The sequence below is a fragment of the Podarcis pityusensis genome, assembly GCF_964106645.2.
Source record: "Podarcis pityusensis genome assembly, chromosome: 3".
NCBI lineage: Eukaryota > Metazoa > Chordata > Lepidosauria > Squamata > Lacertidae > Podarcis > Podarcis pityusensis.
In genome coordinates, this window is record NC_138026.1 from 11984456 (window position 1) to 11999944 (window position 15489).

Here is a 15489-nt window from a genome sequence, read left to right on the forward strand (position 1 = left end):
CCTGGACAGTTAAGTCCAGTCGAATTTGGCTATGAGGTGTGGCGCTCATCTCCGCTTTCAGGCCCAGGGAGCTGGCGTTTATCCACAGACAATTTTCCGGGTCATGTGGCCAGCATGACTAAACCACTTCTGGCGCAACGGGACACCTTGGCAAGTGCCAGAGCACACAGAAACACCATCTCACCACAGCAGTACCTGTTTATCTACTCGCACTGGTATGCTTTTGAACTGCTAAGTTGGCAGGAGCGGGGAAAGAGCAATGGGAGCTCACCCCATCACACGGATTTGAACTGCTGACCTTAGATCGGCAAGTCCAAGAGGCTTGGTGGTTTAGACCACAGCACCACCTGCGTTCCTGTTTGGGTACTCTGTATCATGTGCATCTGTAGGCACTTGCAGTGATGAACTTGTTGCACAAAATCCTCCTGTTATTTGGGACTCTGTATGGGATCATCAGGGACGCGGGTGGCGCTGTGGGTTAAACCACAGAGCCTAGGACTTGCCGATCGTAAGGTCGGCGGTTCGAATCCCCGCGGCGGGGTGAGCTCCCGTCTTTCGGTCCCAACTCCTGCCCACCTAGCAGTTCGAAAGCACATTCCTTGTTTTGCAAATTTACTACGAGCTACTAACCAGATCGAGAAGGATACTCAAAAATTGTCTTCTGATCATCTGTTCATTCCCACTTGGATTGCCACAGGGTGCATGATTGTCCTGTTTGATATCTCATTTTCATTCCAGACCATGCTAGTTTTGTTCCCTCTCAAAGCTCTTCTCAAATAGCACAAGCTCCTCACAGACTTCATCTTGAACATACATTCCTTAAAGGAGCAACTATGTTTGGGTTTGTTGGAGGAAGCAAGCTTCTCTGGATTTCTTTCTGCACTGTTTAGTTGAACATTTGACCAGGAGCAGTCAATTTCCTGTTGAGAGGACCCTTTGTATAGCTTAGTTGTGTAAAATGTCTCTTGCATACAGCTGACACACTTGTTCTTACTATGCTGCTTCAGGTTTAAAATATTTCACCACTCTTCCATTATTTCTGGACAAGTGTACAAATGATGGATAGAGCCAAATACCTTAGAACAAATGTTTTTGATATATAAATCGGATGACTGCATAGACATTCACAATACAAGCAAATATCATTTATGGGTTTTAATACAAAGTAGTATCTATTTTAAGGGATGCGGGTGGCGCTGTGGGTTAAACCACAGAGTCTAGGACTTGCTGATCAAAAGATCGGCAGTTCAAATCCCCGCGATGAGGTGGGCTCCCGTTGCTCGGTCCCTGCTCCTGCCCACCTAGCAGTTCAAAAGCACGTCAAAGTGCAAGTAGATAAATGGCGTGAAGGTAAACGGCGTTTCCGTGTGCTGCTCTGGTTCGCCAGAAGCGGCTTAGTCATGCTTGCCACATGACCCGGAAGCTGTACGCCGGCTCCTTCAGCCAATAAAGTGAGATGAGCACTGCAACCCCAGAGTCGATCACGACTGGACCTAATGGTCAGGGGTCCCTTTACCTTTACCTAGTATCTATTTTACAATAATGCACTGGGTCAATGCAAGCACTCTCACAAGCATTCGGGTAAAGTATGAGATGAAGGCCAATATTTGAACTTTGTGCTCTGGCTCAAATCTTGCATAGAAGAATGTTCATAGAGAAATACACATGAAAAATCTGATGTGGGAAAATCCCTATGTTATTTTATGGGAAAGGCATGCAAAAGGGAGACTAGATTCTAGCTTGCACTCGATGTTATAAGCATGAGTTTTACTCTATGGCAGAATCATTGTCAGCCATACCTATTTTGTTTGCTTGTTTCTACTGGAAGGTTGGGCTGCTTTTGCAATGCAACAGTAGATGATGAGTTTTATTTATGAATAGCTTCCTATGAAGCATAATTAAGCCATATCCATTAAGCCATTTTTAATCAGTAAAATGTTTGACCCAGTCAGATGAGGACTTTCTGTACAGTGTGCTGCAGTTCTGTGGTGCTCGATGTCACGGTCTCACCTTTTTGCTTCAAATAGATTACAGTGGTGCCCCGCAAGACGAATGCCTCGCAAGACAGAAAACCCGCTAGACGAAAGGGTTTTCCCTTTTGGAGGTGCTTCGCAAAACAAATTTCCTATGTGCTTGCTTCGCAAGACGAAAATGTCTTGCGAGTTCCTGTGGGGGTTTTTTCCTCCCCCCCCCTTTTCCCCAAGCCAAACCGCTTATCAGCTGATGGCTAAGCCGCTTATCAGCTGATCTTTAAGCCGCTTATCAGCTGATCTTTAAACCGCTTAACAGCTGATGGCTAAGCCGCTTATCAGCTGATCTTTAAGCCGCTTAACAGCTGCTGCTAAGCCGCTTATCAGCTGATCTTTAAGCCTAAGCGCTAATACTGTAGCGCTAAGCCGCTAAACCTCTAATGGGCTTGCTTCGCAAGACGAAAAAACCCGCAAGACTAAGAGACTCGCAGAACGGATTCTTTTCGTCTTGCGAGGCACCACTGTAATCCAGTCGGTGGTCTGGTTTATTACTTGTAAGCAACAATATAGAATGGAATCATCATTTAAACAATCTATATACAGTTTAATGCTCTTACAGTTTAGGACATGATCAACAAGCAGTTTGAAAGAAAGAAAATGCACAATACAATCTTTTATAAGCCGCAAAGCTCTGTACAAACACACTCTGTATAAATTGGGAGGGGGTGTACACACACACAACACACACACACTCATTTACTGTACTATGTAGGTTCCCATTGCAAAAAATCTAGAAGAACTAATTCTCTAATGCACAGCTCCCTTAACCAACTACATTCTTTTCGGGCCACCCCAGTGGGGCTCAGGAGCCCAGTTATGTCACCCCTTGCCTGCAGAGCTGGCAGCCTCTCACCCTTTTTCAAACACCCTCCCTTGTGGAGTGTTCCCTCAGCCTCCTCGCCTCTCCTTGGGAGTCCTCTGGGCAAGTTGCTGCTGTCACCCCGATCTCTGGGCTGACCCCCCACTGCCTCAAAGAGAGGTGCCTCACCATTTGCCTATGGAGCTTATAGCCAGGGCTGCTGCAATAAACAGCTGTGCAAGCCTTTGGGAGGCAGAGATGCGAGAGGGCATCAGAGGGGGGAGGGAAAGAAAGAAAGGAAGGAAGGAAGGAAGGAAGGAAGGAAGGAAGGAAGGAAGGAAGGGAGGGACAGTGTTGCCCGTGGCACCCCTGACCATCATTCAAGGCACCCCAGGGTGCCATGGCACACTGGTTGAAAACCACTGCTCTAATTAATTAGATAGCCCTTCTTTCTTAGCAGTAGAATATTCTACTAAAAGAATCATTACTCATGCAGTTTTAGCAAGAACAGCTTATCAGTACCATCACGGTTAAACTGTAAGTTCTTCCTAAAAGAAGCTACTATAAATGAGGGGGATAAAGTACCACTACCATGCCTGCTGACAGGAATGTGTCTCATCACAAGAATGTAAGTAAAAGTCAACGATTTGCACTTGTGGAAAAGCCAAAATTATTCTCTGCAGAGGAACTACATTCTCATGTTCAAATTGTAAGATTTTTCTGTAATGTTTTCTTCTTCACTTAATGATGACTTCTCTGCATGGAGACAGCGGCAAGAAATACATTTTAAAAAATTGAATTATCCTGCTCATGAAGGCCACGTTGTCTAGAATGAACTAAAACAGGCAGGCCTTAAGCAGATTATTAAGATAGCATAAAGGAAAAAGAAATCTGTCTTTAAAAGTTCATCCAGCAACTCTGGATAGCAGGATCCTATTAATAGCACCATCCCATGCATGTTTAGTCAGAAATAAACCTCACTGTGTTCACTGTGTGTTTAGGGTTGCAACCTGACAGTGAAAATATTTCCATCTCTAATAACTCCAGAATATGCTGGTCTATGACCGTAATAAAGATTTGGATTTGGAATAACTCCAGGCCAACAGAACCCTTGATTGGTAGACAGCTAATAATGCAACCATCATAAATTCTACTCTGTGTAGTCATATTAGCAGAGCTAGGGATAACTTGGTGGGGAGCTGTATCAATCCAGGCCAAATTCCACAGGGTTACCTAGAGTTTAGATTACTTTGGTGCCAGGTCTTCTTAAAAACAGAACCCCATCTCACAACTGCGGTCTTCTGAAAGGTGAGCTAGTGCAGTTTAGTGGCTGAGCTATAAGTCCACTCATTGGTGCAGCTTGGGATTTCATGGCCTCCATGATGAAAAGGAGCTTGTTTTAAAACTGTACAGTTTTTTAGATCATAGATCATAGAATTCTGCTCCAAAACGTTGTTGATTTGGATTTTATGTACTGGATAGGCAGAAGGTAAGCTGTAATTGGAAAAGCCTGTACTCAGACCCTTCTAATGGACTTCCTCACTGGGTTTGGGCTATGTGCTGTTCTTGATCGCTGCAGGGGTAAGGTAAAGGTAAAGGGACCCCTGACCATTAGGTCCAGTCGTGGCCAACTGGGGTTGCGGCACTCATCTAGCTTTACTGGGCGAGGAAGCCGGCGTACAGCTTCCGGTTCATGTGGCTAGCATGGCGAGCCAGAGCAGCGCACGGAAACGCTGTTTACCTTCCTGCTGGAGTGGTACCCATTTATCTACTTGCACTTTGACGTGCTTTCGAACTGCTAGGTTGGCAGGAGCTGGGACCGAGCAACGGGAGCTCACCCCGTCATGGGGATTCGAACCGCGGACCTTCTGATCAGCAAGTCCTAAAGACCCCATTAAATTGATCTGGGAGACGTATGGACCCTGATGGCTTCTGACTCTTTCTAGGGGATTTGTTTCATGGATGTGACTGGCATTCATGCTGTGGCTCTGGCCACTCTCTGGAATGTTGAGATGTCCTAAGCACCAGTCTAAAGCAGGGTTTCCCAAACTTGGGTTTCCAGCTGGGCTACGATTCCCATCATCCCTGACCACTGGTCATGCTAGCTAGGGATGATGGGAATTGTAGTCCAAAACAGTTGGAAACCCAAGTTTGGGAAACCCTGGTCGTAAAGGCTCCAAGACACCCATGTCCTAACAGTAGAATCCACACCATTCCTTGGTTTACTAAGGAGTTGAGGAGCATGAAACAGCTGTGTTGACAGCTGGAGCACAAGTGCTAAAAGACTCATGATGAAGATTTGGAAGTATCTGAGGATCATTCCTTACTTTATTCCTGGAACCCATATACCCAATCAGCACTGTAATGTCAGTGAGCTTATGCCTGAGTATTATCAGCCGCTCTGCTGACTGTCATTACATGCTTCTGGAACGAAGGCAAGCAACAAAGCACAGAGTTTATTTATTTAAAACCACTTTCACAAAGAACCTAGGGTGGGGCACACTAAAACGGCACTGCAGTACACACACACACACACACATTTAAAAATATGCAAGCTGGGAAAGTAAATTACAGACCCACAGAAAATTAATGCCCCCAAAGCCTGGATTTCAGTTCTAAAATTTTGTTATCAACGGAAACTTTGGAGGCTTTAAATATGTTGGCATAGTCTTCAGTATTTGCAGATCACAGATAATGTTTTGGCTGTGGAATCAAGCCGTGAGAGCAGTTTAGAAGATCTACTCTGGAAGGGCGTTGTTAATGTTTAACTTGCAACATGGGGCCACATTGACTTTTCAAGTACAGTGTAGTACATCTACCAATATTGATGATACTGGGGTGTGTCTTAATGTGCTGGGGCAGGCGGTTTTTTTTTTTAAAAAAAAACTTGTCCCACATTCATTATTTGAGTGTATAATATGGATAGTTCCTCCACTCTCGCACACATGCACACACTCAGCAATGATACCACCTTTGTCTATTTTACTGTTACAGTAATTTGGCCTAGTTTTGCTTTCCAAACTCTTTATGTAGTGATAGTGCCATGTGAGCAATTAAGCACTACTGTTGTCAGTCAAACTAGAAACACTGTGGGCTTGGCAGATGTTTCAGTATTTATGTGATTTTCTTCAGTACATAATTATAATATATATTTAGGCACCAGTTTCATAGATGAAAATCAAAGGCGGTTTTCAAAGTCATTTGTGTTGGAGTGGTTTCTGTCTTTGCTGCTTTCTCATACACATTGAGCTTTCTGTTTTTCATCCTTGTAAACTTATGTAGACCTTCCCAATAGTTTTGCTTGTTATGCAAGGAAAAGCATCATTGACAGCTGAACCAGCGCTAACTCCAAACTAAAGTTGTATCTGCCTGATTTAACCAAAACTTCAGTTTGGAAACCTTTATACATTCCAAAATGAATTATAAGAGGAAAACATAAAACAATTTTCACTTGTATGGTCTGTGTATTCTGATGCTCTACGTATTAATTAAATTACTGTGCCAATAAATAATAAATAATAATAATCTTGATATTATTACATCAATATAATTTTGTGCACTGTAATTTCATTGATGTGCAAAATGCTTAAGTCAAAATGAAATGATGGCAAATTGCTAAAGCATTGGCACTGTTCTGGAGACCAGATCAGTCAGTTTGGACCCCCAAATCTGGATTTTCCAAAATCTGGAAAGTTGGGTGGAGATAATGTTACCGGAAAAATCCGAGGGCTCCCTTGGACAAAATAAAGACACCAACCAGGATAACTTGGAGCAAAACAGCAGCCTGTAGGCTTGGCCTTTATTGAACTGTTGCAACAGGGTGTTCCCCTCACTTGCAAGAGAGAGGAAAGACCCAGAAAGATGGTGTGCAAGACCTTATAAAAACTTTTGAAATTCCCATCCTCTAGGTCAAGCCCACCCCCAGAAACATCATGCATACATTACAGAAAGGAGGGGTTGACATCATGCATACATTACAGAAAGGAGGGGTTGAGGGAGGAGTTGTGGTGGTAACCTGAGTGTCCTGTCACCTGGCTGGTTCCTCCTTTCCCCCTGCCCATGAGTCACTTCCAGGAGACAAAGGGGAGTTGGCAGTTTCCTGCCCCCAGAGGGAAGATCTGATCATTGTCCTTTGTTTCAGTCCATGCTGAATCCACTCCCATATGCAAGTTCTTTGTGATCTTGATGGTCTTCTGTCTAGGACCATCAGGGTTGGCATAGCAACTGGGCAGGGCTCCTGTGGATGTGCTGGGATGGTGAAGGGATTATGGCTGACCAGAACCAAGCCACCCCCCTTTGAGAGTCCTTGTCATATGGAGTAAAATAAAAATGGAACAGTGCAAATCCGATGTATGGTTCATTTTTCTATGAATTTATAACAGAAGTGTGGCATATGTAGTGTGCGAGTGTGAGTGTGTGAAGTTTGTACAAACTGAATGATTGGGGTGGGGGGTTCCTGCTACAATAATTCCGTGGGCATCCCGAGAGAGGAGCTGTTTCTCCTGTTTGTTTTCAGTTGGACTTGATGCACCACAGCCTTAGGCTTTGGGAGGAACAAAAAGTTAGTTCTTGCTTGATGCAGTTTAATGGCATGCAAGCAGAGAATTGCGTCAGTAAAACTGCTTACACTAAACATTGCATAATTCAAGGCTTTAAGTATTTAACAATCTGCATGATAAATGGTGCAGCACAGCTCAAAAGCAGCTGAGATGGAAAACCCCTGCTCTGCGCCAAAATGGACAACATTTGTTGACTGGATTCTTAGTAGGGTTTTGGAATTGTTTCTCCAGGCAGGAGGGTTAGAATCAAAGGGATAGGCTAGTTTCTCATTGGCTCAAAAGGGTTTGCTATTTGGATCAATCTTATCAAAAGAACATTGACAATTTGGGAGTTGCTTCTTCAATCAGTGTCCACTCCTCAACTTCTTGCCGTCCTCTGCCTCCATCAACCACCTCTAGACTCCATCCCTGTCTGAACAGGTTCCAAACCATGACCTGCCAAGAACTTCTGTCAGGAGTGTGTGCAGGAGCCAGGCCCTGTGACCGGTAGGGCTTCCCAGGACTGGGGCTTTCCTAAGTTTGTTCTGAAGAGGCAAGGCATGGCCACACAGGTGAGGCCGATTTGGTAACTCACAGCACCTGGTGGCAAGAGGCGGGAAGGGATATAAGGTCAGCATTTCCCTTTGGCTCTTTGCCACAGCAACATGCTTCCTGCTGAAGTGAAGGCACGAGACAGGAGTTGATCATCATGTGAGCTGCGCACAGGTGGTCTGAAGCGAGCTGCTGCCATTCCTATGGAGCCTCCTTTTATTGAGACAAATATGCAAGCCAGGCAAATACATTTTTGGGCTGTGATCTTTACACATCTTACGTCCCGAGATCGTGGGGTGGTACAAAGCTGTTTTGGTACCTGTTCCACAGCGTCATTTTCCCCTTGCACAGTGTATGACGAAGGAGACAAAAGGTCTCAGGGACAAGAGGTTACGGACAGGACACCGCTGACTGCTGAGACCGCAAAAGGTCAGACATAGGGGACAATGTTCCGACAGCCGTGGCTTGTCTGGGGGGGGGGGGTTCCCTGCACCCCAGGGTCACGCGTGCAGGCAGACTGTGGCTGCCTGCTGGTGGAGAGTGTGCTCCCTCCGGACCTCACTGTCCACTCCGCGATATCCCTACACCTGCCTTGCTGCATTTGTCCTCTTGACTCCTTTCTTCCTGACCCTTGGACCCTTGGCTTCCTGACTCATGGCTTCCGCACTTCCGTTCTTGCTTCCACTCTGCCGTTTAGCCCCCGGTCCCGATGTCCTCCACCGGGATCTCAACCACCCGTAAACCAGACCGTGACAACTTCCTTGTTCTCAGCCACAGGAGTCCTCGCAACATGCGATTGAGGGAGTCTGTCTTGATCAGGTGCGGCAAACCCCCTGCAGCTTTAGTGGCTGTAATCCCGACCCCGCTCTTCAGATATGTAACTCAGACCCAGGGCAAGCCAGCAAATTAACCATTTGATTTTGTTTCCTGTTACATTTTTGAAGCTGTTTTTCTCTTTTCTGTACAAGGCAGGGATATTGGATCATCTTTTATTTCTTTTTTGCAGCCTTTGGGGTGACCACATTGTGCATACGAAAGTGTTGTCTTGCTGTGGGTAGATTTTTTTAAAAAAATGTTACTAGTTAAACTAGCATCTCATTTCTATTCACTCTTATAGTTGCCCATACAAATCAGAGGCACTCCTGGCTTCCTTGTATGTTCAGTTAGCTGAAGTGTAGGGAAGAAAAATTGTGTATCTCACCTCTGGCTGTCTTAGGAACCACAGATAACATGCTAATGGGTAATTGGGAATCTTTCTGTTGTCTATTCCTTCTTCTAGTGTCCCACAGCCCACTTGGAGAATCACAGCAGCCGATCATTCAGGATATAAACAGCTAGGTGTAAGATGAGACAGATAGATAGAAATTACCATATTGCATTAGGGATAATTGCAAACTCTAGAGATATGTTGGATGGATGAGCAACCTGCCATATGGCTGTTTTCATGTTTACCCAGTAAAACGTAATGCAGAAAATGGTTTCCTTCCCTGTACTAATTAATGAACTGATCTCGCTTTCCAAAGTACTGTTACAGTATTGTCAAGTGGTCCTGAACATCACAGCTATTGCATGTACTCAGTGACTGGGATCCATTGGCCTTTGCACTGTCATGAAGTTGCCTTAATGCAATGCCTCTGCACAGCTCAGATCGTTAAAAATGCTCTCTAGTACAGTGGTACCTTGGGTTACAGACGCTTCAGGTTACAGACTCCACTAACCCAGAAATACTACCTCGGGTTAAGAACTTTGCTTCAGGATGAGAAGAGAAATCTCACAGTGGCGGCACAGTGGCAGCAGGAGGCCCCTTTAGCTAAAGTGGTCCCTCAGGTTAAGAACAGTTTCAGGTTAAGAACGGACCTCCAGAACGAATTAAGTTCTTAACCCGAGGTACTACTGTACTAATTGGGTTGTCCTAGAATGGCATCATTTTATTTTGTGCGTTTTTGAATCCAGGATTAAAAGCTTTCATGAAAGCCATTATTATTATTATTATTATTATTATTATTATTATTAAACTTTATTTGACAGGCAACATAAAATTACACAACATCCCACATCACACCATAATATACTACAGAACAGAACAATACACAACTATACATTATATACATCACCAATCATTACTTTTATCTATAACTAATTTACAGAACAAAAAGAAGAAAGAAGAAAAAAGAAAAGAAAGAGAATTAAGGGGAAATAAAGTTGACTTCCAATTAAACCCATTGTACTACCACTTATTTTGATTGTTTTACACACAGCATCATACTATTATTTTGTTTTCATAATTCTTATCCAAAGTACATGACTATTTATCACATTCGTCTTACAAGAATCAGTCAAGGTCTGCCAGGAGATTTTTGTTGTTACAGTAATTTTTCAAGTAATCTTTAAATATTTTCCATTCTTTATGTACCTTCTGCAGTCGGATATCCTCTGATTCTCCCTCTCATTATGGCCAGCTGTAAATATTCTATCATTTGGACCTGCTATTCGATTGTTGTAGGAGTCTTTGCTTTTTCAGCTCCTTGCTACCAGAATCCTGGCTTTGGTTGTTGTGTACATGAATAGTGGTCTGACATTATTTTTTATTTCTGATGACATTATCCCTAGAAGGAAGGCCTCCAGGGTTTTTTGAGAATGAGAACCTGAGTAGTTTTAAAAATTCATTATAAATAGAATCCCAGAATTCTCTAATTGCCGTGAATTCCCATCACATATGCGTATAAGAGCCTGTACCTTTTTTTGCACCCCCAGCAAACTTCTGATTTTTTAAATACATTTTAGCCAGTTTAGCTGGGGTGAGCTGCCATCTATACATTAAAGCCATTCTCCAGGATATCAGCGCTGCTCTCAACATCAGTTTTAGGGGTGTCGTCTCTTCTATGGGTTGCTTTGGACTTTGGAGTTGTTTCCACTTTTCATTCTTGCCAAAAATCAGCTCCATTTCCCCGTGTTTATTCGATGGAATCTGTTAAGTTGTGGGTGAACATATCGGACGACACAGCGATTCTTCAGACAGCTTTTGTTTATTCATAGGCCAGAACAGAACTGAACTGAAGGGTTCAGCCAACCTGCTTATATAGAGCTCAACTACAAAGCAACAGTAACAATTTTCTGTAACTATCCAATCACTGAACGTCACTTTCAATTCCTTATTTGCATATGCGGACCTGAGTGAAAACTATCTACAGTATCCCCCTGCTGGCCCAGGGTAAGAACTTCAGTACATAACAGAATCCCTTGAAAATGGCTCTGCTTCACATTAGAAGGCTGCAAATGGCCCTCGGGCAGTTTAGCCTACAGAGCACAACTCATGACCAAGCTTGGGGAAGCGTCCCAACTCAGTTGAAGTTGAAGTCTAGGCAGAGCATTTCTAGTGCAACATTTACACTAATGTACTATTTTGGCTGGGATGCAAATATTTCCTGTGTGAGAGGAGGGACACTTCCACCTGTGCTAGAGAAAGAGTGTGTGCGTCTTCAGTCCTCCTCTCTGTGCTGGATCACATGCTATTCTGAGGATACAGGAACCCTACAGAAACAGCTTGCAGGGTGTGAGAGATGGCAGTAGCAAGGCGGTGGGAAAGTCCCATTGTCTGGCTCAGAGTCTTTGGATCCAAGCCAGTATTAAATGCCTAATATTGTGATAGGCGCTGCACAAATTAAATCCAAAATAAAGTCTCTGCCAGTGTTTGTTTGTTGTTTTGTTTTGTTCCAATCTAACAAAAACCAGACACAAAAGGGATAGGGAATGGGAAGGGATAATTAAAATAAGTAAAAGTAATTATAAAAGGCATAAACAAATAAAATCTTTCTGACTGATTGCCAAAAGTAAATAAGTTTCCAGAAGATACCTCTGATTGTGGTAGCAGTTTTGCCCCTGTAACCCAATGTGGTGATCAAAGGTGTTTTGTTTTGTTTTTAGTATAGAGATGCTGATTTGAAATTAACAAGAAAAGTGGCGTGGATGATACAGGAAATAATTCATGCTAGAAAGCTTTTGTCTCAGCAGCTGGCTTTCTTACGGAATCTTAAAGTGCTTGTTACCATTTTCTGAAACCTAAATACATTCTTAAATTAATTTGAGTCATTTCCCATGGCAAATATCTTTATCTCATTGCTTTATCCAAGGTGTCAGTGTTCATTGGTTTTTAGCATCACTTTCATAATAATATTTGGATCCTGAGCTTAGAAATTTCATATTGCCCATCCTTTTGGTATATTTTGAAATTTATGGGTGATTAATATTTTTACATCAACCAACATTGGGCTTTCAGTACTTCTAAGAGCATAACTTCTCACTGCATAAATTAACTTTGGCTGAGTTGCAATTTCTCCTTTATAGCCTGAATTTCCAATAACCAAGTAAATGAACAATGAACTTCTACCTTCAGGCAGACTGCTGATTATCCATGCTAGAAATTCTGGCATGTGCTTGGGAGCTGTGGATAAGAAAAACTTAATCTTGGACTTAACTTTTGCACCTTCAGATTGAACAAGTTCAGTTACCTTGTAGAAGAACTGAATTTCAGCTGAATTTTTGAGAGCTTAATAACTAAAGCAATTGTAAAAGGCTTACAAGGAATCATATGTATTATAACTGCCTTAATAGTTGTTGAAATAAAACATGCTAATCCTCTAGTGGCCCTTCCTCCGTAGTGGAGGGAATGGCTGCCAGAAACTGGCCCCTATAGCCATTAAGCACTCTGAATCTCACAGTGCTTTCTTCTGAGCATGCTTGGGCCAATCTTCTGTAGATTTGGCAATGATGCGTAGGTTTCCTGATCCCACCCCCTGCCAACACAGGAGTTGATGGGCTTGCAAGCAGGAAGAACATCTGTCCAGTTTGGAGGAAAACTTGCACTGGAGTAAGGGTTCAGGATATGAGAGCTGCTGTGGTCAGAGTAATAGACCAGGACTAGGGACATCCAGGTTCAAATTCCCACTCATCTATGAAGCTCATTGTTCCTCACTTCAGAAACGTTATTGTAGAGTTGGAAAAGGTTCAGGAAATGGCAGTCTTAATGATCAAGGGGATGGAGCAACTGCTGTATGTGGAAAGGTTGCAACATTGGGGGCTTTGTACTTTAAAGAAAATGTAAGAGGCAGCAGGGTACATGTTTTTAAAATTATCCCAGAGATGGAAGGAAGGGACAATCCCAACCAGAGAAGAATGGCAAACCAAGTTGATGGACTATGCCGAAATGGCAAAATTAACTGGGAAGCTCAAGAACCAAGAAGACAAGAAATTTAAAAAAGAATAGGAAACGTTTATAATTATATACAAAATTATTGTAAGCAGGTCAAAACATTAGCAGGATTCTAAACACACTTGTATTGTAACAGAATGTATAGATAACCTAGGAAGATACAAAAATGGATGAGATCATCTCTCCATCAGGACTTTTATAATACACTACCACAGGATACAAAGTACAAGAATAATTTGAGGAATCAAATGTTCTATTTTTTTGTGTTAGATCATCAATGAACTCATCTAGTGTTGAAGTGGTTTTGATCAAGTGTGTTCGATCTGTGGAAATCCATTGTGAAAATTCAATGGGGTCACTCCCTGATACCCAATTTTCATAACTTCAAAGTCCAATATCCCCAAATTAAAACAAGTATGCACTTTTGGAAAAAAACTTATGATAACCAACATTATTTTAATTTTTATGATGAACAACTTTGTTTCATTAATTTTTTTTCTATTACAGCTATGGATTGTGGGAAAGTTGTACCCAGTAGCCATTTTTCCCCCCACGATGTCCAAAAAATGTAAAATTTTTGTTACAAGGAATACAAAATCCAAAAATTTCATTCTTTGGCGAGAAAGAGCATGTCTTTGCAATAATTTTCAACATCAAAAACTTTTAGTCCCATCATGCCCACACGCTGAAAATAGAGGTTTTCTAAACTTAGTTTTTCCACCCAAAAAAGTACATTTATAAAGTATATCTTCCTGAATCCCCAAATGGTTTTTGACCACCTGGGGCAGGCTTGTCCAAAGTTCATTTTGGGGGCCTAATCCGGCCCACCAGTCAGTTAAATCCAGCCCCTGGCATGCAATTCAAAAGCAAGGAGGAAATCTAAACCTTTTCCTGTTTTGTTTCCACCACCCTCTAGAGTTTTCAGTTATGCCAAACAAGAATCTAGAGAAATTAAAGTCATACATGCAGTCAGTAGGGAAACTTCAAAGTGCAAAAATACTCATGGATATAGTTAGGAGACAGTTTGCTAAAATCCTTACCAAACTTTTTTACTGGCCACAGCTAATAAAGAGATGCCTTGATAGTTGCCACATTCCACTCTATTCTGATGTCATGAGGCTCTACCATGACGCTGGTAGATTCTTATCGGCTTCAGTCTTCATCTGCCTTCACAGCCATTGTAACATACCACTTGTTACCTTCCGCCTATTCTGCAGTTGAGGACTTATTGGATTCACTCACTGCATCATTACCTTGTCGTGGTGAGTGGGCTTGCAAGTTGCTATGGTCCTTGTGAGCGAAACCACCGGGAGTCTCGTACTCCCAACAGGATCACCCAAGGCGGTAAGGTCAAGAGGGAGGAGCTAGACAAAGAATGATCCAAGAATGATCCAAGACATCAATAGTTTCAAGTTGAGCACAGGATTGGCACCTGGGGGTGGAGGGAGAGCTGTTTTGTGCATTCAAAATCCCCACTCCCCAAATGCTTTCCCAACTACAATTGAAAATATGCATGTTATCTTAAGGTTACCCGACGTCCCCGTTACCCAGGAACAGTCCCCGGATTTACAAATCAGTCCCCATACAAAATCCATTGAAGTTGAAAAGTGTCCTCGGATGCATTGAAACAAATCTGGTAACTTTAGGTTATTTGTGTCTATTTCCCTCTAGGGTAGAAAAACAGATTAAGCAGAAAAACCCCCAACAGTGGTCAGGGTAGGAGTTGAGTATGATTTCTGAAAAAATGCCTGAAAATGTGATGGCAAAGAAAGCTGAAAACCTGACTCAGGGGAAAAAACCCAACAACTCTAATTCATGGTGGGTGGTATATTTCTCATGGGTGACTCATTTTTATTTATTTTTTCATATTTAGAAAGATAAACATTTTAGAGGAAGCAGATGGTGGTAGAAGTCCAGCATGTTTATGCAGTGTAGATGGGTATATGAGAAAGAAAGAAAAACTCCTTGCACACAGATGTTTAAAGATCAGATGTGGCCTTTAATCAGATGTATTTCCTTGGTGCCAGATATGGCTTGTGTGTAAAGGATAGTGGATGGGAAATGCAAAAAAAAATTAAAAATTAAAATGTGAGAAAATGCCAGTTTAATCACCGCAAAACAGATAGTCAGAGGGTGTGCCCAAATGACAGCAAAGAGGCTGGATGATGGTTCTTACCAGAATGAGATGAGTATTTGTGTGCTTTAAAGTTTCCCTACTGACTGCAAGTATGACTTTAATTTCTCTAGACTCTTGTTTGGCATAACTGAAAACTCTAGAGGGTGGTGGAAACAAAACAGGAAAAGGTTTAGATTTCCTTTTTTTTTTTTTAAGATATTTATTAAGATTTTCAAAATATTACA

General features: G+C 42.5%; 1 protein-coding gene and 2 long non-coding RNA genes across 9 annotated transcripts in view; 2 read left to right on the plus strand and 1 right to left on the minus strand.

Annotated features, from left to right (window-relative positions):
• Positions 1-15489, plus strand: part of PLCB1 (phospholipase C beta 1) — a 481134-nt gene that overhangs the window by 149312 nt on the left and 316333 nt on the right. The gene's annotated exons all lie outside the window — the stretch shown is intronic.
• LOC308473648 overlaps positions 1-15489 on the minus strand; it is a 30796-nt gene that overhangs the window by 9850 nt on the left and 5457 nt on the right. For all 5 annotated transcript variants that reach the window (XR_013984135.1, XR_013984136.1, XR_013984137.1 and 2 more), the window contains one exon: positions 9121-9253. This is a non-coding gene — a long non-coding RNA (uncharacterized lncRNA). The remainder of the gene's footprint in view (positions 1-9120; positions 9254-15489) is intronic.
• On the plus strand, positions 7300-8738 carry LOC308473803. The gene is made up of 2 exons (XR_013984336.1): positions 7300-8348; positions 8617-8738. It is a non-coding gene; the product is annotated as an uncharacterized lncRNA (long non-coding RNA).